This window comes from Aphelocoma coerulescens, unplaced genomic scaffold (genome assembly GCF_041296385.1).
Source record: "Aphelocoma coerulescens isolate FSJ_1873_10779 unplaced genomic scaffold, UR_Acoe_1.0 HiC_scaffold_75, whole genome shotgun sequence".
Classification (NCBI taxonomy): Eukaryota; Metazoa; Chordata; class Aves; order Passeriformes; family Corvidae; genus Aphelocoma; species Aphelocoma coerulescens.
In genome coordinates, this window is record NW_027184061.1 from 590,209 (window position 1) to 615,664 (window position 25,456).

Below are 25,456 nucleotides of genomic sequence, written 5' to 3' on the forward strand. Positions count from 1 at the left end.
AGAACCAGAATTACTTCCTGCTTGCAAAATGTGTTTGAATGATAATGAGAGTGGTGGTAAACTAAGGCGGTTTGAGAAGACTGCAGGTGCAGAGAATGCTGTGAGAGCTTTGAGGCTGAGAGCTGAGGGCCCATTTCTGCAGAGCTTCCAAGGCCAAATGTCTCTGGCCCTGTGTCCTGTAAGCGGCCCCGCAGCGAGCAGAGAAATGGGCTGTGGGAATGTCACTTGCTGAGCCCGGGTGTCCCATCCCAAGGCAGTTTGGCACAGCCCGGCTCCGTCGCTCCACAAAGACTCGCTCCATGTTTGCTGCGGCCTCCTGCCCCAGACTCCTGCAGTTCAAGGGCTGCAATGTCCTTTCAGGTGGCCATAAAGAAAATGAGTCTCAGAGGGCAGAACAGGGAACGAGCTGTGAATGAGATCCTGGTCCTGAAGGACAAGAAGAACCCCAACATTGTCAGCTTTTTGGACAGGTGAGTGCTTCAGCTCTTATCCCGTGCACGGGCCCTGCGTTAATCTCTCCTGGCATCCGCAGTCTGTAGCCTGTTTTGAAAAAGCCTCACCCGGCCGTAGCTTCCCAAAACAACAGCCTGTCAGTTCACTCCCTCCGTGTGCTTTTGTTGCTTTGGTTTGGTTTTTCCTTCAAGCTGACCCAGTTTTCTGGGTCTTACAACAAGTGCTGATAGACCCTGGCAGACATTATTTCCCTTGGCTTCTCCTTCCCAACTCTTTTCCATTGCTGCAGATGCCAGGAAGACCAGGTTCTTGTTTCCAGAAATGCCTCATTTGCCCATTTTGCATTGGCCCTGCCTGTTTCTGAAGGCACTTGCTGCAAGGTTTTCCAAACACTTGACCACTTTTGTCCTAAGTGCTGCACGGCCTCCTGCCCTGGATAACTCTGGAAGTTGTGTTGCCTTGTTCTGGAGGGAACGGTGGAACTGCTGAGTTCAGATGCTGAACCAGCTGGGGGCAAGTGTTGTGGTTCCACATTGATCTGGGCTGCTGCTAAACTGCATTTTTCACTTGCTTGCCATCTAAGGCCCCTCCTTTCCCACAGGCGTCTCCTTCTCCTTTAGACTGTGCAGATCCCAAGGACTGTGCAGCCCGGCAGGAATGTCTCTGCATCGGATTCTGTCCTCATTTACAAGTGACCTGGAAACAAAACTCCACTCAAGGCTTTTCCATCAGGGAATTGAGCAGTGCACGTTCATCTCCATGCCATTGTTTGCCTCTTCCAGCTTCCTTGTTGATGAAGATCTCTGGCTGGTGATGGAATACATGGATGGAGGAACTTTGCAGGACGTTGTCAGACAGACACGCATGGCTGAAGGAGAGATGGCAGCTGTCAGTCGGGAGGTGAGGGATCCTGCTCGTGCTTCCCATGGACACAATGCTCCTTCCAAGCAGGGCCTGAGAACAGGAGTGGCTCCATGCTCAGAGCTTTGTTTCTGTGTTGTTTTTATGAGCTGCAGAAGAAAGAGCCTCTGAAGTGAACGGCCTGCCAGTGTCACTGCACTTCCACTCTGCTCTTGTCCTCTTTCCTGCTGTTGTGGGACTCTCTGTCTTTTTTGATTTGATTTGCTGTTCTCGGCTTTGCCTTGAACCATTTGCCTGGAGCTTGTCTGCACTGCACTCCTGGCCTGTCACAGCAAAGCTGCTGCTGGCAGAATTCTAAACTGTCCTTTCTTGTGGGATTGTGTATTCCGGCCATGGATTTCCACCCTCGTGTTTCTTGCTCTCTCTCAGTGTCTGCAGGGCCTGGATTTCCTCCACTCAAACCGGGTGATCCACAGAGATCTGAAGAGCTCCAACATCCTTCTGGCAACGGACGGCTCTGTCAAGCTGGGTGGGTGTTCCTGGTCAGGCACGGCGCTCCCGGGCTGTGGGTGTGGGGCTGCTTCCCAGTGACGGCCAGAGCCCCACAAGTGCTGCTGGTGGCGGTGCCCGGCCCCTGCTAGCAGCTGAGAGCGGCTGCCCCATGCAGAGAGCTCAGGAGAGGAGCAGGGTGTCAGCAGTGGCTTTGCTCTGGGTATGGCCCTTGCAGAGGGGTGGGAGTTGGAATCTGAAGCTTCAAGGGAATCACTAAAAGCCACTGCATGAAAGCTGAGGGTTCCTTTAAGGGTCCACTTCCATCTTGCCTTGGCTACAGCCCTGCGGACTTTTCCAGCTGGATTCAGCAGCGCATTCTCAGACTGAGAGTGGGCAATCTTTGTGCTTGGTTTCCTCATTCCAGCTGCCTTTGACAGTGTTTGTTTCTGTCCTCAGCTGATTTTGGCCTCTGCGCTCAGCTCAGCCCTGAGCAGGAGCAGTGCAGCTCCATGGTGGGCACTGCTCACTGGATGGCCCCAGAGGTTGTGACCAGTTCTCCTTATGGCCCCAAGGTGGACATCTGGTCCTTGGGCATTGTGACCATCGAGATGGTGGAAGGAGAACCTCCTTACTTCGAGCACACGGCAGCCATGGTAAGAGGCAAATTTCCCAGAGTTTGCAGAGGCCTGTGAGCACAGAGGGACCCCGCCCTGGGAGGAGCAGCCGGAGGGCTCTGCCCATCGGGAAGGGAATTCCCAGAGGATTCGAGCCTGAGCACAGACAAATATTCTGCAGTCTCCAGAATTTGCTTTGGGTTTTAAGTTGTTGCAGCTCTTCTGTCTGTGAGGATGACCTGAAAACATGAAGCCAGAGCATCAGCTCTAATCTTATCTTGCAGAAAACCCCAGACCAACCCCAAAACCCACACCCAAACCCAACAAGTTTTCTGAAGGAGTTTCTGAAAGAGGTTCTGCGAGATGAACTCCCCCTGACTCTTCTCACTGGGAAACTTGTCTAAAACATGAAGATGATTGTTTAACATCCCCATAGTCTAACATATTTCTTTCCTAGCCCAAGCTACTTTCTCCATGTCACCAAGGCTGAGCTTTCAGCAACCTAAACCTCGGATTCCTTGCCTGGCAGTTTCTGGGATGGAACATCTTGAATGCATTTACTTGAGTGTCAGTGGCACTGCAGGGATGCATTTGATGTAAGAATCCTTGGAAATACCACAGGCAGACCACAGTGACTCTTGCAAATGGCCTGTAAAGCTGGTGTCCGTATTTGGAGAAGCAAAATGGGTTATTTCTGATGGAGGTTCCAACTAACAAAGTCAGCCAATGACATTGGCTCTCAAGGCAACATCATCTGGATGTTGGAATGGCTGTGGCTGCAGCAGCGTTTGGCTTTTTTGGTTGGCATAGAAGAATGAGCTCTGAGCAGCATCTCTGCCAGGGACGAAACTGTCCCTGGAGACTGGGGCTGAGAAACCGGGGTCGCTGTGAGCACTCGTGGGTGTGAAGGAAGCTGGCAGAGCTTTTTCAGAAGTGTTTGCTTTCCGCGCAGGCTCGCTGTCTGATCCGGCAGAACGGGACCCCGCAGCTGCAGGAGCCCAGGCGCCTGTCGGCTCTGCTGCGGGACTTCCTGGAGTGCAGCCTGGAGCCGGACGAGGAGCGGCGCTGGTCTGCCCAGGAGCTGCTGCAGGTGGATGCGAAGCGGCTGCAGCGGAAAGAGCAGCGCGAGGGAGGGGTTTTCTCGTGGGGCCCCCTCCAATAGTGTCCAGTCTTGCTGCTTTTCACATGCAAAGCCAGCAGAATCCTCGCCTGGTTTGGCTTGGCAGGGTCCTTTCCTGGTCATCTGGACCAGGTGCCCCGCAAGGAGCAGGGACATCTTCAAGCAGATCAGGTGGCTCAGAGCCCTGCCTGACCTGAGCCTGGATGTTTCCAGGGAGGAGGCACCTCCCACATCTCTGGGCACCCTCTGCCAGTGTTTCCCCACTCTTCTGATAAAAAACTTCTGCCTCAGATCTAATCTGAGCCTGCTTCCCTCTCCTGAGTTTCAAACCATTCCCCTCTGTCCTGTTGCAACAGAGCCTGTGAGGAACTTGACTTGGGAAAGTAACAGTTCATTTCTTTCTTTTTCATCCTTTGGGCAGCACCCATTTTTATCATCAGCCAAGCCTCTCTCCAGCCTGAGCCCTCTGATCACTGCAGCAAAGCAATTGAAGGAGCAGCGAAGGACCTGAAGCACCTGGGGACAGCTTTTTGTTATAGTAGTTAGGACAAGTGGATAGTTACGGTAGTTAGCACTGCTAGTTAGTTATGGTGGTTAGGACAGCCTGGTAGTTATGGCAGTTTATTGAATAAAAGCTCTGTTAAACCTCAAGTCCCTTGACGTGTCCCTTCCTTGTCCCCCTGTGACTCAGCTGCCCGGAGCAATGTGAGGGGAGAGCGGGCCCAGCCTTGCCCAGAGCTGAGCCCCAGCAGAGCCCCGGCAGAGCCCAGAGCAGCCTCAGCATCAGCAGAGTCAGCCTGGAAGGAGGCGCCTGGAGCCTTCTCGACTGCAGCCGACTCTTGTTTACAAACCGCGTGGGGTGGGAAATGCCACTGGTTCGGCAAGAGGCCAGAGGGGGCCCGGGGAAGGCCCAAGTGCTCCAAGCGAGGCAAAAACCTGCCCAGTGCTGGAGAAAAACCACGCCTTTTTCCCCTCCTACGTCGGCCAAAAGATTGAATCCTAAACGAAGTCAAACGGGGCAGGGGAGGAGCCCAGGCCCTTCCACCCCTGCAAACCAAAGCGTCCCTTGCACGGCTCTGAGCCCCGGTGGCCCCGCGGGCGTTGGTTTCTGTCGGGCTCGCTGCCGCCAGCCCAGGGCCAGCCCGGGACAGGGCGGGCGCTGGAGGCTGCGGGCGGGGAGATGCGATCCCGGGACACGCATTCGGTGGCACCTGCGAGCGCAAGCAGGGGGTGGGCGCCGGCAGTGACGGGGGAAAGGAATAAGGTGAATATGACTTAAACAAACGAAGCCCGTGAATGTGCTTTAGATAGGGCCAGGGAGCTGTAGGTAGGAAGGAGTGAAAGAAACTATCACTTCCAGAAAATGTTACTGATTGCCATGGACTGCTGCTCAGCCAAGGCCATGTCAAATTCCTGAACTTAAAGAAGAAGAACAAAGACTCAATGGAGTTATTAATACTGCTTTGTTTTACTAAAACAAACAAAACGGGTGTGTGCATATTGGAGAGCAGATCGGGAAGTCTGAACCTTCCAAGGAACAGTCCCGGGGACAGAGCAGCCACCTCTGTCCTACCCACAGCAGCCGGGACGAGCCAGCGCTGCTCCGGCACCGGCTCCTGCCGAGGCAGCAGCGGCAAGGAGAGCGCGGGCAGCCGCTCCCGCAGCGCCCTCACGCCAGGGCGAACACGGCGCCCACACGGCACAACGAACCCGCCCCAGGCCCCTGCCGCCCCCTCCGCCCGCAGCCAGCGCCGAGCCCCGCCAGAACCGAGCGCGGCTCCCACCTGCGCTGGGGCCGCCTCCGAGCTCCGCCGCCGCTTCAGTGGTGGTTCCCAGTCACCCCCAGTATGATCCCGGTCACTCCCAGCATCATCCCGGTCGCTTACAGTCACTCCCACTGTGTTTTCAGTATGGTCCCAGTCATTCCCAATAAGATCCCAGTTGCCCGCAGCATGGTCCCAGTGGCTCCCAGTCACACCCAGGATGGTTGCTTTCACTCTCAGTAAGTGTCCAGTGTGGCTCCAGTCATTTCCAGTATGAACCCACTCACTCCCTGTATGATTGTATTTGCACCCACTGTGGTCCCAGTTGCTCCCAGTGTCTTGGTTTGAAAGACAGGTGTCTGCCAAGGAAGGCAGGAGTCTCTCCTGAAATGGAAGAAAAAGAAATTACAACCCCCTTCCCTCTGAATTATTATAATTTTGAAATTAAGGAGCTTTATAGGCAAAGATATGAGGAACAGGAATAACAGAGTAATATATACTAATATATATACTATAATATATAATATATAATTTATACTAATATATATCTGTATGTGTATAACCAGTCAAACAAACAGCAATAACTATGGCAGTAACAGCAAACAAACACAAACCCAGTCCCAGCCTTCTCGGCTGTCAGGCCCTTTCCCCTTGGGTGCAGTTCCGCTCGCAGCCGGCAGGGGCGCTGGTGGCTCCCGGTGAGCAGGGCAGGTGCGATGGTTCCCCCGCGTCTGCAGGGGGCGCTCCGGAGCGAGCTCAGGGAGCACGCGGCACTGGTGGCCTGGGATCCTGGGAAGGGATGGAACAAAGATTTCAAAAACCCCCTGGACAGCCGATCCTGGTGTACAGCTGGACTCTCGGGAACAGCAGGCTGGAACAGCAGGGACAAGCACAAATCCCGGGTTTCAGACGAGATGTATCAAACTCCGGAGCTGCGGTGGGAACCCGCGGAGGTCTCGGCAGGCAGGGAGAGCGGGGCTACAGAGTAGCGAAGGCTCGAAGCAACGGCAGGGGCGGGCGGCCACAGCCTGGCTCCCAGTGGGGCAGGGAAGGCGAGCTTGGGATCCCCGGGTCTCTCCGGTAGAAGGAAAGCAGCCAAAGAAGAAGCCTCTCTCTCCATCCAAACACTGGGAACTGACTGCCCGCAAACCCAGGTGAAAGTGATGCACCCCTGCCGCTATAACCAGCTCCTTTGTTTTCCTTAATGTCTCGGTTTGAAAGACAGGTGTCTGCTAAGGAAGGCAGAAGCCTCCCTTGGAGTGGCAGATGTAACCCCTTTCCCTCTGAGTTATTATAATTTTGAAATCAAGGGTCTTTAGGCAAAGATGTGGGAAAATAGGAATAACAGTTCTTTACTATATATATATATATATATATATATATATATATATATATAACTAGTCAAACAAAACAACAACAACTATGGCAGTAACAGCAAACACAAACCCAGTCCCAGCCTTCTCGGCTGTCAGGCTATTTCCCCTCGGGTGCAGTTCCGCTCGCAGCCGACAGGGATCGCTGGCGGCTCCCGGTGAGCAGGGCAGGTGCGATGGTTCCCCCGCGGCTGCAGGGGGCGCTCCGGAGCGAGCTCGGGGAGCACGCGGCTGCTCTGGCGCCCTGGGATCCCGGGGAAGGGTGGAACAAAGGAGCTTCACAAACCGGTGGGCAGCTGGTCCCGGAGTCTCGGAAACAGCAGGCTGGACTGGTAGGCTGGAGCGGCAGGCACAAACACAAATCCCGGGTGGCAGACGAGATGTATCCAAAAGGGGAACCCCCCGGGGCTCCAGGCAGGCAGGGTAAGCACGGCTACAGCGTAGCGAAGGCTCGAAGCAGCAGCGGGGCGGGCGGCCACAGCCCAGCCTCCAGCAGGGCAGGGAAAGCAGCTTTGGGATCCCCGGTGTTGTTCCCAGCAGAAAGGAAAGACGCCGAAAACGGGAACCAGCAGCTCTTCTCTCTGCGGCTTCTCTTTCCAGACGCTGAGAGCGAACTAAACTGCCCGCCAGGTGAGAACAAAAGCCTGGCCAGGCCCTTTTGTCTTTCTTAAGTATGGCTATCTCCTCTCAAGTATGGCCATTTATCTCCTAGCAACATGCTATGGGAAAAAATTCCTTTAACAGAAAAAAACTAGGACTAAACTGAAACCCCAACATTATCCACCCCGAATTTTTTTCCATACTAACATGTTACATGAAACTTAACTTTTTAACCATATAAATACAAGCATCACCTAAATTATATACATATGTACATGCTGATACTGATACAAGTACAGAGCCATGGGTAGTTCACCCTAAAACAAGGTCCCCTTGCGGTATGCATCGGGTCTCTCCATCCCTTTGCATCACCCACCAGGTACAACCTGGTCCCTGAGCAAAAACAACCCCACGGATGGGTTTGTCTTTGCTCAAGGCAGACTTTACCCAAACAGTTTTTCCAAGCATACCTCTCATGTGCACCACTGGAACCTTATCCCCATCTGTTGTTTGTAGGGGTTCGGATTGGGCAGGGCCGGCTCGGCTGGTGGAGCCTCGGGTGTTAACTAACCAGGTGGCTTTTGCTAAATGCACCTCCCAGTTTTTGAAACTCCCCCCACCCAGTGCCTTCAAGGTGGTTTTAAGCAGTCCATTACACCGCTCAACCTTCCCAGCTGCTGGTGCATGGTAAGGGATGTGGTACACCCACTCAATGCCATGTTCTCTAGCCCAGGTGTTTATAAGGCTGTTCTTGAAGTGAGTCCCATTGTCAGATTCAATCCTCTCAGGGGTACCATGCCTCCAAAGGACTTGCTTTTCAAGGCCCAGGATGGTGTTCCGGGCAGTAGCGTGAGGCACAGGGTAGGTCTCCAGCCATCCTGTGGTGGCTTCTACCATTGTGAGCACATGGCGCTTGCCTTGGCGTGTTTGAGGCAGTGTGATGTAATCAACCTGCCAGGCCTCCCCATACTTGTATTTGGACCATCACCCACCATACCACAGGGGCTTCACCCGCTTGGCCTGCTTGATCGCAGCGCATGTCTCACAGTCATGGATGACCTGGGAGATACTGTCCATGGTCAGATCCACCCCTCGGTCTCGTGCCCACTTATAGGTGGCATCTCAAGTCCCGTGTGTTGGGTCTGCCTGAGGGAAAGTTCACGGGCCTTCCAGGGCTGTGCTTTGCATTGGTAGCTGGACGGGTGCTGGTAACAGAGCGGTGTTCTGGCTACTGCCCAGCAGCGCTGTCCCTCTGCCATTCCTTCCCCCATCAGAGGGTGCTCCGGTGTCCAGCATCCCTGGGCGGTAGACCCTCTCTCCTTTACAGAACAAGCTGCACTCGATGGTTGGTTTATTTGAGCCCACAATCTCTATCCACATTGATGTAGGATTGAGAGGGAGCTGTTCTGGGCGGTTCTGTGGAAGTAAAAAGGCTTGGGCAATTGGTGTTCCCTGTGGGAGAAAGAAAGGTATGTCTGTGCAGCAAAGCTGGACAAGAATTTCTTGTCCAGGTTGCACTGTTTGTATCTCAGGTAATACAAAGAGTTGTTCTGGACCATGGATGGTATCGCTTAGGATAAGAATGTCCCATGGGCCGTCATGCGGTCCATACTTTCCTGTGGGAATACGATAAAAACGCTTGTCAACAAAGTTAAATGGCAGTGATGTTACCAGTTGGCGTCTGGTCCCGATCGGTAGCGCTCCGTGTGTTGGATCCTTCTCATGTGTTCTGGGATCGCCTGGGATGATGGTGCCGGGTGAGGTCCAGTTGTCTGCTGTCGGTGGTCCGATGTGGAGTTCACAGCCGGGGCGGGGTAGTATGGCCTTTGATTTGTTGTCTGGGCGCGGGGCCTTGACACCGCGCTCCGATAGAAGTTTTTTGGACGCTGCTGGTGCTGTTGCTGTCTCTGGTGCCTTTGGTAGGCGGCACGACGGTCCTGGGTGGGTGACCTTTGTGGGCAGTCCTTTATAAAGTGTCCAAGTTCACCACAATAGAAACAGCGGGTGTTCTCCTTAGAGACTGCTGCAGCAAATGCACCAGAAACTCCCTCTGTGATGCCCTTTACAACTGCTTGGGTCATTGTGTTCTCTGTGGATGTGTGTCTAGTACAGCTCTCTATCATTTGTTCTATTGTAGGTTCTGTGTCCATGGGTAGGGCCCTCAAGATATTCTTACATTGTTCATTAGCATTTACCATGGCAAGTTTGCCCAAAAGTTCCTTTCGTCCATCTGGACTTTCTATCTGTTTTTCTAAGCTAGCTTTTAAACGATCAACAAACTGAATGAAGCTTTCATTTGCTGACTGTTTGATGTTAGAGAAATATTGTGTAGGAACAGAATCATCAGGGGTAAGAAACAGTGATGTCTTAGCTGCAGTAGCTATGTCTTGTAATGCTACTTCAGGTAAGGTTGTAGCTTGATCTAGGGGTTTTTGGAGGTCACCTTCTCCAGCCAGTTGTTCTATTGTCCAATCTGTCTGATTTGCATCTTTAGCATAAGTGTCAAGAGGGGATGGGAGTGGGCAGGATCCTGGCAGGGGACACAGCCAGGCCAGCAGACCCAAATCAGCCAAGGGGATGTTCCAACCATATGACCCAGATCAGATGTATAAAGCAAAGGGAGAGAGGAGGAAGGGCACCTTTTCCCCCAGAAGCTGAAGTTTCCCTGAGTGTTCCAGTTCCAAACTCTTGACCCTTTTTGGAGGCACAAAACCCCGTAGGCTTCCAATCACCCCCCAGCTGTAGAATTTTAGAGCAATCAAATTAATCAAGTTCACATTTTCTAGATATTGCTGTGTCATTTCCTTGATATCCATGTGAGAGGGGACACAGTGATGGATGGGTTTGCATGGGAGCTGCAGAGCCCCGGAATGGAGAGCCTGAGTGTCCCAGCAGGATTTGCAGGAGTGTGGAGGGCAGCTGGAAAGAAGATGGTGGGCAATATTCTCCTGCCTCCATCTTCCAAGGAAGCTTTGATTCGATCCTTGCCTGCACCGTGCTACGGGGTCCCCAGAGGCCCAGGGAGGTGTCTGGGTGGCCCCAGAAGGCGCTTGCAGGACCCTGGGGCAGCAGGGAAGGGGCAGGAGCATCCCTGTGGTGCTGGGAGAGACACCCAGAGAGGGCCACCCCTGGGGACCAGGCAACAGCTGCATTCAGGCAGCCAAATTCATGCAGGGTCTGCCCGGGCGGTGCCAAGGACCAGTCCAGTGAGCTCCAGTCCTCTTTCACCTCTTTGTATTTTCTTTGTATTTCTTTGTATTTATTTCTTTGTATTTATCCTTATTATTATCTTTGTATTGGCTGACCAGCAGTTCATGGCAATCAGTAACATTTTCTGGAAGTGATAGTTTCTTTCACTCCTTCCTACCTACAGCTCCCTGGCCCTATCTAAAGCACATTCACGGGCTTTGTTTGTTTAAGTCACATTCACCTTATTCCTTTCCCCCGTCACTGCCGGCGCCCCTCCCCTGCTTGCGCTCGCAGGTGCCACCGAATGCGTGTCCCGGGATCGCATCTCCCCGCCCGCAGCCTCCAGCGCCCGCCCTGTCCCGGGCTGGCCCTGGGCTGGTGACAGCGAGCCCGACAGAAACCAACGCCCGCGGGGCCACCGGGGCTCAGAGCCGTGCAAGGGACACTTTGGTTTGCAGGGGTGGAAGGGCCTGGGCTCCTCCCCTGCCCCGTTTGACTTGGGTTAGGATTCAATGTTTTGGCCAACGTGGGAGGGGAAAAAGGCGTGGTTTTTCTCCAGCACTGGGCAGGTTTTTGCCTCGCATGGAGCACTTGGGCCTTCCCCGGGCCCCCTCTGGCCTCTTGCAGAACCAGTGGCATTTCCCACCCCACGCGGTTTGTAAACAAGAGTCGGCTGCAGTCGAGAAGGCTCCAGGCGCCTCCTTCCAGGCTGACTCTGCCGATGCTGAGGCTGCTCTGGGCTCTGCCGGGGCTCTGCTGGGGCTCAGCTCTGGGCAAGGCTGGGCCCGCTCTCCCCTCGCATTGCTCTGGGCAGCTGAGTCACGGGGGAACAAGGAAAGGACACGTCAAGGGACTTGAGGTTTAACAGAGCTTTTACTCAAAAAACTGCCATAACTACCAGGCTGTCCTAACCACCATAACTAACTAGCAGTGCTAACTACCGTAACTATCCACTTGTCCTAACTACTATAACAAAAAGCTGTCCCCAGGTGCTTCAGGTCCTCCGCTGCTCCTTCAATTGCTTTGCTGCAGCGATCAGAGGGCTCAGGCTGGAGAGAGGCTTGGCTGATGATAAAAATGGGTGCTGCCCAAAGGATGAAAAAGAAAGAAATCAACTGTTACTTTCCCAAGTCAAGCTCCTCACAGCCTCTGTTGCAACAGGACAAAGGGGAATGGTTTGAAACTCAGGAGAGGGAAGCAGGCTCAGATTAGATCTGAGGCAGAAGTTTTTTATCAGAAGAGTGGGGAAACACTGGCAGAGGGTGCCCAGAGATGTGGGAGGTGCCTCCTCCCTGGAAACATCCAGGCTCAGGTCAGGCAGGGCTCTGAGCCACCTGATCTGCTTGAAGATGTCCCTGCTCCTTGCGGGGCACCTGGTCCAGATGACCAGGAAAGGACCCTGCCAAGCCAAACCAGGCGAGGATTCTGCTGGCTTTGCATGTGAAAAGCAGCGAGACTGGACACTATTGGAGGGGGCCCCACGAGAAAACCCCTCCCTCGCGCTGCTCTTTCCGCTGCAGCCGCTTCGCATCCACCTGCAGCAGCTCCTGGGCAGACCAGCGCCGCTCCTCGTCCGGCTCCAGGCTGCACTCCAGGAAGTCCCGCAGCAGAGCCGACAGGCGCCTGGGCTCCTGCAGCTGCGGGGGCCCGTTCTGCCGGATCAGACAGCGAGCCTGCGCAAAAAGCAAACACTTCTGAAAAAGCTCTGCCAGCTTCCTTCACACCCACGAGTGCTCACAGTGACCCCGGTTTCTCAGCCCCAGTCTCCAGGGACACTTTCCTCCCTGGCAGAGATGCTGCTCAGAGCTCATTCTTCAATGCCAACCAAAAAAGCCAAACGCTGCTGCAGCCACAGCCATTCCAACATCCAGATGATCTTGCCTTGAGAGCCAATGTCATTGGCTGACTTTGTTAGTTGGAACCTCCATCAGAAATAGCCCATTTTGCTTCTCCAAATACGGACACCAGCTTTACAGGCCATTTGCAAGAGTCACTGTGGTCTGCCTCTGTTATTTCCAAGGATTCTTACATCAAATGCATCCCTGCAGTGCCACTGACACTCAAGTAAATGCATTCAAGATGTTCCATCCCAGAAACTGCCAGGCAAGGAACCCGAGGTTTGGGTTGCTGAAAGCTCAGCCTTGGTGACATGGAGAAAGTAGCTTGGGCTAGGAAAGAAATATGTTAAACTATGGGGATGTTAAACAATCATCTTCATGTTTTGGACAAGTTTCCCAGTGAGAAGAGTCAGGGGGAGTTCATCTCGCAGAACCTCTTTCAGAAACTCCTTCAGAAAACTTGTTGGGTTTGGGTGTGGGTTTTGGGGTTGGTCTGGGGTTTTCTGCAAGATAAGATTAGAGCTGATGCTCTGGCTTCATGTTTTCAGGTCATCCTCACAGACAGAAGAGCTGCAACAACTTAAAACCCAAAGCAAATTCTGGAGACTGCAGAATATTTGTCTGTGCTCAGGCTCGAATCCTCTAGGAATTCCCTTCCCGATGGGCAGAGCCCTCCGGCTGCTCCTCCCAGGGCGGGGTCCCTCTGTGCTCTCCGGCCTCTGCAAACTCTGGGAAATTTGCCTCTTACCATGGCCGCCGTGTGCTCGAAGTAAGGAGGTTCTCCTTCCACCATCTCGATGGTCACAATGCCCAAGGACCAGATGTCCACCTTGGGGCCATAAGGAGAACTGGTCACAACCTCTGGGGCCATCCAGTGAGCAGTGCCCACCATGGAGCTGCACTGCTCCTGCTCAGGGCTGAGCTGAGCGCAGAGGCCAAAATCAGCTGAGGACAGAAACAAACACTGTCAAAGGCAGCTGGAATGAGGAAACCAAGCACAAAGATTGCCCACTCTCAGTCTGAGAATGCGCTGCTGAATCCAGCTGGAAAAGTCCACAGGGCTGTAGCCAAGGCAAGATGGAAGTGGACCCTTAAAGGAACCCTCAGCTTTCATGCAGTGGCTTTTAGTGATTCCCTTGAAGCTTCAGATTCCAACTCCCACCCCTCTGCAAGGGCCATACCCAGAGCAAAGCCACTGCTGACACCCTGCTCCTCTCCTGAGCTCTCTGCATGGGGCAGCCGCTCTCAGCTGGCAGCAGGGGCCGGGCACCGCCACCAGCAGCACTTGTGGGGCTCTGGCTGTCACTGGGAAGCAGCCCCACACCCGCAGCCCGGGAGCGCCGTGCCTGACCAGGAACACCCACCCAGCTTGACAGAGCCGTCCGTTGCCAGAAGGATGTTGGAGCTCTTCAGATCTCTGTGGATCACCCGGTTTGAGTGGAGGAAATCCAGGCCCTGCAGACACTGAGAGAGAGCAAGAAACACGAGGGTGGAAATCCATGGCCGGAATACACAATCCCACAAGAAAGGACAGTTTAGAATTCTGCCAGCAGCAGCTTTGCTGTGCCAGGCCAGGAGTGCAGTGCAGACAAGCTCCGGGCAAATGGTTCAAGGCAAAGCTGAGAACAGCAAATCAAATCAAAAAAGACAGAGAGTCCCACAACAGCAGGAAAGAGGACAAGAGCAGAGTGGAAGTGCAGTGACACTGGCAGGCTGTTCACTTCAGAGGCTCTTTCTTCTGCAGCTCATAAAAACAACACAGAAACAAAGCTCTGAGCATGGAGCCACTCCTGTTCTCAGGCCCTGCTTGGAAGGAGCATTGTGTCCAAGCCTTGGGAAGCACGAGCAGGATCCCTCACCTCCCGACTGACAGCTGCCATCTCTCCTTCAGCCATGCGTGTCTGTCTGACAATGTCCTGCAAAGTTCCTCCATCCATGTATTCCATCACCAGCCAGAGATCTTCATCAACAAGGAAGCTGGAAGAGGCAAACAATGGCGTGGAGATGAACATGCACTGCTCAATTCCCTGATGGAAAAGCCTTGAGTGGAGTTTTGTTTCCAGGTCAATTGTAAATGAGGACAGAATCCGATGCAGAGACATTCCTGCCAGGCTGCACAGTCCTTGGGATCTGCACAGTCTAAAGGAGAAGGAGACGCCTGTGGGAAAGGAGAGGCCTTAGATGGCAAGCAGGTGAAAAATGCAGTTTAGCAGCAGCCCAGATCAATTTGGAAGCACAACACTTGCCCCCAGCTGGTTCAGCATCTGAACTCAGCAGTTCCACCATTCCCTCCAGAACAAGGCAACACAACTTCCAGAGTTATCCAAGGCAGGAGGCCGTGCCGCACTTAGGACAAAAGTGGTCAAGTGTTTGGAAAACCTTGCAGCAAGTCCCTTCAGAAACAGGCAATGCCATTGCAAAATGGGCACATGAGACATTTCTGGAAACAAGAACCTGGTCTTCCTGGCATCTGCAGCAATGGAAAAGAGTTGGGAAGGAGAAGCCAAGGGAAATAATTTCTGACAGGGTTTATCAGCACTTGTTGTAAGACCGAGGATATGGGGTCAGCTTGAAGGAAAAACCAAACCAAAGCAACAAAAGCACACGGAGGGAGTGAACTCACAGGCTGTTGTTTTGGGAAGCTACGGCCGGGTGAGGCTTTTTCAAAACAGGCTACAGACTGCGGATGCCAGGAGAGATTAACTCAGGGCCTGTGCACAGGATAAGAGCTGAAGCACTCACCTGTCCAAAAAGCTGACAATGTTGGGGTTCTTCTTGTCCTTCAGGACCAGGATCTCATTCACAGCTCGTTCCCTGTTCTGCCCTCTGAGACTCATTTTCTTTATGGCCACCTGAAAGGACATTGCAGCCCTTGAACTGCAGGAGTCTGGGGCAGGAGGCCGCAGCAAACACGGAGCGAGTCTTTGTGGAGCGACGGAGCCGGGCTGTGCCAAACTGCCTTGGGATGGGACACCCGGGCTCAGCAAGTGACATTCCCACAGCCCATTTCTCTGCTCGCTGCGGGGCCGCTTACAGGACACAGGGCCAGAGACATTTGGCCTTGGAAGCTCTGCAGAAATGGGCCCTCAGCTCTCAGCCTCAAAGCTCTCACAGCATTCTCTGCACCTGCAGTCTTCTCAAACCGCCTTAGTTTACCACCACGCTCATTATCATTCAAACACATTTTGCAAGCAGGAAGTAATTCTGCTTCTGTGAAAACAGAGCAAAACAGCCGGGAACCCTTTAGCAATCCTGGGGGATTTGGTCATGATTTCAAACGCAACTGCTCTGTTTGGGATTGCACAACAGAGCAAACACGCACAAACATTGCTCAGATGATCCCTGTCACGGGCTGTCACTGACACCAGACCCAAACACAGCTGCAGGCTTTAGGAGAGAGCTTTGCTCTGCACATCCATCTTCTCATTCCTCTCCCTCTCTCTGGGAACAGCTGCAGTAGGACTAAAACCCCAAACTGATCCCAAGAAGGATCGCTCCTTAAATAGGTCTAGAGGTACTCTTGGAAGATGAAACGCAGGATGGAAAAACTGCTAAACAGTGTTCCTGTCCAAGGCTGGGATGAAGATAAATTAGGCCTCAGCCTCCACCAGCTGATGCACTGATGTTTTCAGATATGAAGACCAAGCCAGCGTGTCCTGCTCTGACAGACACCGCTGCCCTCCTTGCATTCCTTTGGGCACTTCAGAAGGCTCAAGTCTGTCCCAGCCTTGCTCTGCAGGCTGACACTGCTGTGCCTTCAGAGGAACAGCCTGTGCAGGAAAGCTCTGCTGGCCCCCCAGAGCTGCAGCCACAGCTCCCAGCAGAGGGGAAAGCCCTCGAGAGCTGCCCGACGCGCTGGGCGTGGTGACACTGACCTCTCCTCCAGTGGCCCTGTCGAGTCCTTTATAAACGGTTCTGAAAGCCCTGGAGACAGAACAGCAGAGAAGAAAGAAGCAGCGCTTTAGGCCCTGGGAGTGAAAGCCAGCCCAGACAGGAGATCTCTGCTGCCTGCAGCGTTTACAAAACACCTGGGTGCATCGACCCTTCAAACAGCAGCGCAGCAGCCACCAGCCCTGTGCCACACAAGGTGTGCGAGAGAAAACTGAGGCCCAGCATGAAGGAAAAGGGCTGGAGCAAATCCCAAATGTCCATGCTGAATTACTTTAGTCCAAAACCTAGGGTGGAAGCAGGTGTCTAAAGAACTGGAGAAGAATGTATTTCATCCTTTTCCATTTCCTGCCTACGAGCTGCAGGATCCACAAGGGCCCTGCCAGCAGGCAGCTGATGCATTTTCCCCTCCAGTGCAGCAGCTCTGTGCCTGTTACTGCATGTACAGGGCTTACTACCTGTGCTGAAAAGGGCACTTATTAGTTCATCTCTGGTTTCTGTTTCTAAACTGTTATGTTGATAATCCTGACCGGTGGATATTTTAGGAAGCAAAATATTTGAAAGAAATCTTCTTGAGAACTGTTTTCTGACAGTCACCAGATGGTGAGCTGCTCTTTCAGGCAATCAAATTCCAGGGACAGAAGATCTTCCAGGTCCTGCTCCTTGCTGCAGGCAGGACACTGCCGGCCTCAGGGGCCTCTGACGGTGCCATTTGACCACAGTTACCAATTCTGATCAGGACTGAGAGACAGCAGGATCGTGGCCCAGTGTCTGAAGCTGTTTGCAGCTTGCCTGGCTTCTCACTTGATCCTGCACCAGCAAATACCTGGCCCCTGCTTGTGCAGAAGTAACTGCCGTGCACTTACCCTTGGCCAACCTGCTCCAGTTCCAGGTATTTCTCGGCAGGCTCCCCCACGTTCACGGTGCTCCCTGAAAGAAACCACATGGAAGACGCTCCCTCCCAGATGGAGACCCCGCCTTGCAGCAGGGCCAAAATGCAGCCCCACTCCCTGGGGCCGGGAGCCCCTTGCTCTCAGCTGGGCAAGGACAATAAATGACTCTGTGACATTCAGCTGCACAGCAAGCCTGGGTGCAGCTGATGCTGAGACACACACGCAGCACCCTGCTCTGGCACACAGCAGCACAGCAGACGTACTCAGCTGCATCAGGCACCACTCCTCTCTGCCCTCTGGCTGCAGGGCTGTGCTGCTGTCAGAATGTTCAGCCCAGGATCCCGCAGCAGAGGGAGGTTCAGTGTCCTCTTCCCAAGCAGAGGGAGGTTCCCTATCCTCTTCCCAAAATTCAGCAGGTTCCTGGTCTTCTTTCCAAGCCATGGGACGTTTCCCGTCCTCTTCCCATGCTGGGAGAATTGCAGCCTCCTCTTCCCACATCCCAGGATGTCCTCTGTCCTCGTCCCACGCTGGGAGATGTCCGTCGTCCTTGTCCCATGGCACTGGAGCCTCGTTGTCCTCGTCCCACACCGGGTGATGTCCACCATCCTCGCCCCACACCACAGGAGCTTCACTGTTGTATTCCCAAACCGTGGGATGTTTGCCCTCATCTCCCGGGACAGAGGGAGGTTCACTGTGGTCTCCCGGGACGGAGGGAAGTTCACCATCATCCCCCAGAACAGCAGGAAGTTCACTGCTGTCTTCCTCCTCTTTGGAAGCACAGGGAGCCAGAGGAGGAGCTGATGCTGCTTTTGTGCCCTGTGGACAGATGGTAGCGTGAGGTACGTGAAGTTCTATCTCAGTTATCGCCTTATTTATCCTCAGCTACACATCCAGCTGCACTAAGCAGAAATGGGATTCAGAGCTGTTCAAACTAGGAATGGGCTAAAGTCGACATTGCCACTTATTGCTGGGCATTCCATATTCCACCGTGGCTAAAGCCAGCAAGCAATCTTCTGCCTGCAAAACCAGACCTGCAGCTCTTCAAAAGCTCTTCAGCAGAGAAGGAGAAAAGTGCCAGGGATCCCTGTGCTGCTGCTGCAAAGACACTGGCAGGAACTTTCCTTCAGCCTCCCAGGCTGGCGCTCGACTGCCACACGCCAAGCTCACAACTCTCTGCACAATTCTGACCACCAAAGGTTCCTTTTCCACTCACCGAAGGAGGAGCTGCTCGGGATCCACGCGTGAGGTGCCCTGCAACGGGACAGGCAACACGAAGCAGATGCTGTTAGGAAAAACCTGCCCGTGGTGGGAACTCCCACGGAGCAAGGACACCCCGAGAGAGCATTTTGCTTCCACAACATCCCTCCAGGAGCCACAGTCCCTTCGCACAGCAAGCAAGAGAACAGCACAGAATCCTGGGCTGTGTCAGCCCTTGGCTGCAGCAGCCAACGCAGGGAGTTCCAGGCTGCGCTGGCACAGACTCTGCGCTTGAGGGAACAGAACCCCCCCGGCTCCATTGCAAATGCTGTGCACGCCCCGCTGGCTGCAGACACCCCCTTTTTCAGCTGCAGCTGCTGGCAGGAGCTCTCCCAAACCAGCGGTGTCTTAGTGGCAATTTGGTTACAAAGGCAGCTCAGTTCCAGTGGGAGAACAGAAAGCACACAGCAAGCCCGAAGGCACCGACGCTGCACCCAGGGAAAACCTCGACTTACGTGCCAAGTGGGCTAAAAAATACCCCGAATAAGCCACAGAGTACAGAGTGCAAACTGCAGCAACCGCTTGCTGGATCATTTTGGCCGTGCTGCACACGTCGCAGACTGTACCCCTGCAAGCACAGAAGGACACCCGGCAGGGGCTGGGCTGGCTGCTGAGATCGCCTCGGGCAGGAGGATCCTCCGGCAACCAGCGGGCGCCCAGAGCCGCTCTGGACACTGAGGGCTCCGTGCCCACAGCAACGGGAACACGGCGAGGACGCGGCAGCGTTCCCGTGACATCACAGCAGCAGCTCCCGCAAGAACCGCCTGGAAGGTTCTCCTCTGTCACAAAGGAGCACAAAGGATCCTCCCGGGGCACAGCCTGTTGCTCAAAGGATCCAAGAGGAACCCAGAAAATGCAGCAGACCAGGACAGCCCATAGCCAAGCCTGAACAACGAAATCAAAGCCATGCACTGATGCTCCGAATTAGGGGCGGGAGTCGGGAGGCTGCAGGGCTTCCCAAGGAGCCGGAGGCAGCCAACACGCAGGGCTGGGCAAGTCGGGCCGGGAGCAGCGGAGAGCTTTGTTTCCCTTCCCAGCTGAATGGCGGCTCGGGCCGGGCCCGTTCCAGGGCTGTTCCTCAGCTGCGGCTTTCCCCTCACGCAGCCCGGGGGGCGCTGGGAGCGCGGGGCGAGGCTGGGCCGTGTGCAGAGCCCGCCCCTCGCTGCGATTGGGCGGTGCTGCCGTCAGTCGTGGTTCTGGCGCGCTGATTGGTCGGAGCGGGGAGCAGCCCGGGCCCGGAGCCGCCGGCAGGGCGGCCGTGGCGCAGCAGAGGCGCCATTGGCGGAGCGTCTGTGCGGGCCCGGGAGCGGCGGCGGCGGCCGGAGCCCGGTGAGGCGGCGGCGAGCTCGGAGGCGGCCCCAGCGCAGGTGGGAGCCGCGCTCGGTTCTGGCGGGGCTCGGCGCTGGCTGCGGGCGGAGGGGGCGGCAGGGGGCTGGGGCGGGTTCGTTGTGCCGTGTGGGCGCCGTGTTCGCCCTGGCGTGAGGGCGCTGCGGGAGCGGCTGCCCGCGCTCTCCTTGCCGCTGATGCCTCGGCAGGAGCCGGTGCCGGAGCAGCGCTGGCTCGTCCCGGCTGCTGTGGGTAGGACAGAGGTGGCTGCCCCGTCGGCGGGAGTGTGCGGGAAAGTTCCCGTGGCCAGAGGTTTGTGTCCCCAGAGGAGCCGGAGGAGTCCTGTAAAAGGAACTTTATTCCTGGAGCAAGGGAGAGGCCACGGGGCATTTCCCGTGGGGTCTGTCCAAGTGTTGGAGGACGCAGCCTCCTTTTTATGCCGATTTCCCGGCCGCATCTCCGTGTCCCTTTCCCCAGTGGCTGAGGTCCTTGGAAGGTACAGACTTCCCGATGCGCCTGCTGCATATGCCCCTTAATGTGCACCCCGACTTTGTAGAACATCCGATATGCATGGCTCTGTGGAGTCTTTGTTCTTCTTCGGGAAGTTCAGGAATTTCACAAGAGCTTGGCTGAGCAGCAGTTCGTGTCAGTTAGTAACATTTTCTGAAATTTATGGTTTCTGTCTTAGTTCCTTATCTCCAAGTCCCTGTCCCTATCTCCAATGGGATTCACAGCATCTGTTTGTAAAGACACGTTCATTTCTTTCCTTTGAATCCCCCCCTTCTTATTTTTTCAGTGCTTCTCTTTACAAACTTTAAAAATGCCTTAATCTGTTCTTCCTGGGCCTTCTTTGGTTTTGGGATTATTCTCAGTGACCTCATTCTGTGTCCTTTTGTAGCCGTTTCTGGGTCAGGAGGCCTGGCTGCCACCTGCATGCCCTTGATCCCCTGCTGAATGAGCTGCACTGAGCAAGGTGTGGTGCATGGTAAAAAGATGAGAGTTGCTGTAGCACCTGAGAGGAGAAACAGCATTGGTTTAACCCATGGTCTGCCAGGGAACCATGAAAACGTGTCCCAATCCCGTCCTTTCCACGTTTGGAGCAGTACATGAGCTGCTTTCTTCTTTCCTTTGTTCTCTGTTTCACCACTTTTCCTTGGCCATCTCTTTGCCAAGAGCACTTTGAGTCCTTTAATTTTCCCCAACCTCCTGGTCCTTCTGCTGAAAGAGGATCTGATGCCATCCCAGGGTGAAATGTGGCGTTGCTCATGGGAGTGGATTGGTGGGTGAGAAGGTCAGGAGCTGGAGCTGTGTGCTTGGTTATGATTTGGAGGAGAGCTTGTAATCTAATGATGCATTGAAATGATCACTGGGTTCTCTGGCACCTGGTATGAATTCGTTTGCGTTCCCAGGGGCTGCTCCATGGTGTTGTAGGATTTGTTCTGGTGGCCGTTCATCTTGTCCCCATTTTTGGGCGCTCCCACAAATGCCAGGGATGCATCAATTGACCTCTTTTCTGTGATTAAATCATCACATCCTTGGATTCCCAAGTGATTTCGCTGACCTTGTGGCAGCAAAAGCAGCCCAGTGGTCAAACGCACCCTGTATAACCCAGACAGTGCCAGCAGATGCTGGAGTGGGGAGAGGGATGATTCCCCCCCGCTTTTTTGAGTGAAGTTCTCCCAACATTCTCTGTTTGCTGTTTTCCTTTGCAGCTTCAGGGATTTCTGTTGCAGAGTCCGAGATGCTCAGTGTGGGCTCTGCCTTTAGCGATGCAAATTCCGTCTGTGCAGGGAGGCAGAGCTTGGGGTGAGGGGCAGAGGGAATCAGCCCAATTCCTCTGGCAGGCAAGGAGAGCCTGGGACATTGTGCACACTTCCCGCAGCAGAGTTAATTTGCATTTCTAAAGCTCCTCTGCTGGCTGCCTGGAAGGAAGCTTCTCTTCCAGGGCAGCCATCAGGTGACTCACCTATGGGCCCCCCCAAAAGCGGCGCTTTCCCCCCCCCCCCCTTTTTTTTTTCATATTTTTAAACTGTTTATGAGGGAAAGGGTCAGTTTTAAAGCTCTTCCGGTTTTGCAAAATGCAACCTACAGGTGAATATTGAAAAACCCATTCCAAAATTCTGCCATCACTAACAGCCACGCACACACATACACAAAAAGCCCCAAAGCAATAAAGATTTTTGCTACTTCTTGTCCTAAGACTAAAAATTGACTCTCAAACCTTTGGCCCAAATCCAACTGACAATATCAAAGTAGGATTATTAAGAAAACGCCTTCTAATGATGTAATCTTGTCACCAAAACTGTGGGAAGGACAAAAACTCTCCAACAACCTTTTAAGTGTATGAGGATCAAGGCTGAAGAAAATGAATACAGAAGCTAAATTTTTAGCAATATAATATTGAACATTTATTAGTAGAACAAAGGCAAATCACAGCCTGGGGCGCTTGGCAATGTTGCCAGAGGCGCCCTCCATTCATTTTACTGTGGGCTTAAGTACTCTCCTGAACTGTTACATATTCATTAACCCAGAAAGGAATTTACACTTCCCTCCCCTTTCCCCCTGTCCCGTTTCTGCCCCTTCCCCCAGCAGGACACCGCCTCAGTCCTCTGGATCGCTTCAGAACTGCAGACAGGCCCCCTCTCTCCGGTGCCTCCGCAGTCTCCAGCCTCATTTGCAGCTGCCAGTTCCCTTGGGCGGTGTGAGCTCTGATGAGGTAACAATCTTCCTGGGATGCATGCGGTTTATCTTCTTTGTTTCTCTAAGATGTCTTGGTTCCTGGCTCTGTAGTTTCTCAGCTCAAATGACATTTATTACCATGTGTTTATTAATACATTTCTTAACATACTACAACTATTTCGAAGTTACAGTTTATCTTAATCTTGTTTCTACTTAACTACATTTTACCTTAACGCTATTTCTACACAATCCATCATCACTTGTAAGTGTTAAAATCATATCTGTGAAAGACAACATTTATCATCATTCACTCATTTATCACACCAGGGTAAGGAATTCCAAACATGAATTCCGGGGGAGATAATTGAGTATCTGCCCTGGGTCTGGCTCTTCTTCCTGCCAAAGCCAATGGCAGCAGCTGTACCCGTGGCATCTTGGTTTCTCTCAGCAGTTTCAGAAGGTGTTTCTTTATTTCCCCATTCATTCTTTCCACCCGACACGAACTCTGGGGGTGCCAGGGCGTTTGGAGGTCCCACTGTGTTCCTAAAGCAGCCAGAATGGCCTGAAGGATCTTTCCTGTAAAATGAGTCCCCCTGTCTGAGTCTATTGCTTCCACAATCCCATCTCTTGGAATTGTTTGTTCCAAACATGCCTTAAGAACTGATGCAGGGATTGCTGAAGCAGTCGGAAATGCTTCTGCCCCGCTGTGAGCTGCCATGCTGTTAGCAGAAGATATTGAAGCCTTCCTGCTCAGGGCATTTCAGTGCCAGGCTCTTCCAGGCACCCCCAGCTGGGCCCTTTGAGCTGAGCATGCGGGCGCTGAGCTGCGCTTTGTCTCCTTCCCTTTCCTTAAGAGCAGCATGTCTTGTCACTCTTTTCCCTTCTGCTGCCCTTGAAGCCCCATCCCTAAACACCTTTTCTCCCTCAGGCCAGGGAATGTCTGGTAAATCTCTCCTAGGCCGGCTCTGGAGCTCTGTCACTTGACTGCAGCCATGGGTTTCTTGCCAGCCCCGTGTCCAGGGCCGTTCAAACAGGAGGCTGGGTTCAACCCTTGCCCTGTCCTCAACTCTGAATCCTCCTGTTCCATCCAACAAGTTTCATTCTGTAAGAACCCAGCACTGCTCATCCATTTAGAGGCTCCTTTGGTTAACAAAGCTTTAAGTTGATGCCAGGCTGGAACAGAGATTCTGCTGCTGTCAGTTTTCAGGCCTCAGTTCCCATTAAAGCCAGGGCTGCACAATTCTGCAATAAGACAATGAGGCCACTCTCTGGCCACTGGGTGAAACATTTGAGCCCAGGAATTCCTTTGGCATGTCCCTGATTAACATCCACATGCAATTCAAATGGTTTTTCCGTGTCTGGGAGGGCCAGGGCAGGAGGCTCAGTTAATCTGCTTTTGAAGCCTTGAAAATTGTGCTTTCCTTCTGGTGTCCATGATGGGGTTTCTTGCCTGGCAGGAGAGGAGTGTTGTAGGGGAGAGATGCCTGGCTCCAGAAGCGCTGCCTTTAGCAGGGACTCAGTAAGAGGCTGTAACCCCTTCCTTGCCTCCCTTGGAACAGGGTATTGCTTTTAGACACCACTTGTCCTGGATGCTCCAGAGGAATTTGGAGAGGCTCCATATCTGATTTTCCCTATTTCCGTGGGGCTGCCCACACTTCTGGGTTCACTTCAGCAGAGGCCTTCGCACACATTTGACACCAAGGTCCAGCAGCATTAGCCTCTGTATCTCCTTTGACAATGTTAATTTGTATTCCCACTTCAGCCACCAAGTGCCTTCCCAGTAAATTATAAACACAATTAGGAACAAACAGAAATTGATGCGTTTCAAACCCATCCCCCACATCTACTGATAGTGGTTGAATAAAACACACCTGGCAATCTTTCCCCCTTATTCCATGGATAATGAAAGAACTTCTTGACAATTTCCCCCCTTAGGTCTCAGATTCGGAGTGGATCGAGAGGCCCCTGTGTCCATCAGGAGCGGCCTCGTCTCGATCCAGACGCGCCCTGAATGTTCTCAAGGGCTCTGGTGCGGTGGGTCCCTGGTCTGCTGGGAGCTCTGCCAGCCCTGACAATCCATGTCCATGTGGGGTGGACTTGCTGGTGCTGAGGGTGCTGCTGTCTGTGCTTGCAGTGTCCTTCTGGCCTGCAGATGGACCCCTGATTCCTTGCCAGGGGCTGTTTGGGTGGGCTCTGCCGTGCCGAGGAGGGCAATGCCTGTGCCAGGTGCTTGTGGCCGCCGCCGTCCCCTGGGTGCTGGGGCCCCCTTGGGCCCTGCGGTTCATCCCTGGGGGGCTGTAGAAACTCTGCCATGGCCTTTGCCTTCACCTTGGCCTTTTGCTCATCCCTTCTTGCATTGCCCTGCTGAGCCTTTCTGGCCAAGTGCTGCAGGGGCTTCTTGTGCCTCTCCTGCAGCCCCCTCAGTGCCTGTGGGTGCTCATCCTCTGACAGCTGCTGAGCTTTCTGCAAAATCATTCATTTCTCCAGTGACCCAAACAAGATCATTGAAAGAAAATCCTGATCCTTCCACATCCCGCAGCCTCCTGGGGGCCGGGGGTCACTGCTGGCCCTGCCCGGGGGGTGTTGGGGTCAGGCAGTGCCCGGTGCTGAGCCCCGGCTGCCCCACAGCCCCAGCCCGGCCCCACAGCTCCCCACAGGCCCCCAGCCTGTGCTGCCCTGTCCTGCTGCTCCCCACCACTGAGAAAACCCCTGAAATCCTGAATTTCTTTGTTTCCCTGTCCTGGAGACCAGGGATACAAAAGATCTGGATCAGCTTGCAAATGTTGAGGATAAGATGGTGCTGAAAAGCATCCCAGTCCTCACTTTTTTCTCTTCCTCCTCTTTCCCATCTTCCTTTTCCTTTCTTACCACATAGATTCCTCCTGCTGCTGTTTGCCTTAACCATATTCCTGCACACTCCCTTCAACCAATCCCTTCCCAGCACACCAACACCATCCGTCCCCTGTTGCTGAGACCCCTTCTCGACTTCCCTCTTTTCCCCTGCTGGGTGTCCATGTCCTTAATTAGCTCTGGGAGAACGTGCAAACTGCCTCAGCATTGTCCCCTTTTGTATAGGAAACGATGTCCATGGTTCTGTTCCGGCTTTGTTG

The 25,456-nt window shown here is 53.7% G+C and overlaps 1 pseudogene; it reads left to right on the forward strand.

Moving 5' to 3' along the window:
- Positions 1 to 25,456, forward strand: part of LOC138102437 (uncharacterized) — a 705,988-nt pseudogene that overhangs the window by 17,332 nt on the left and 663,200 nt on the right.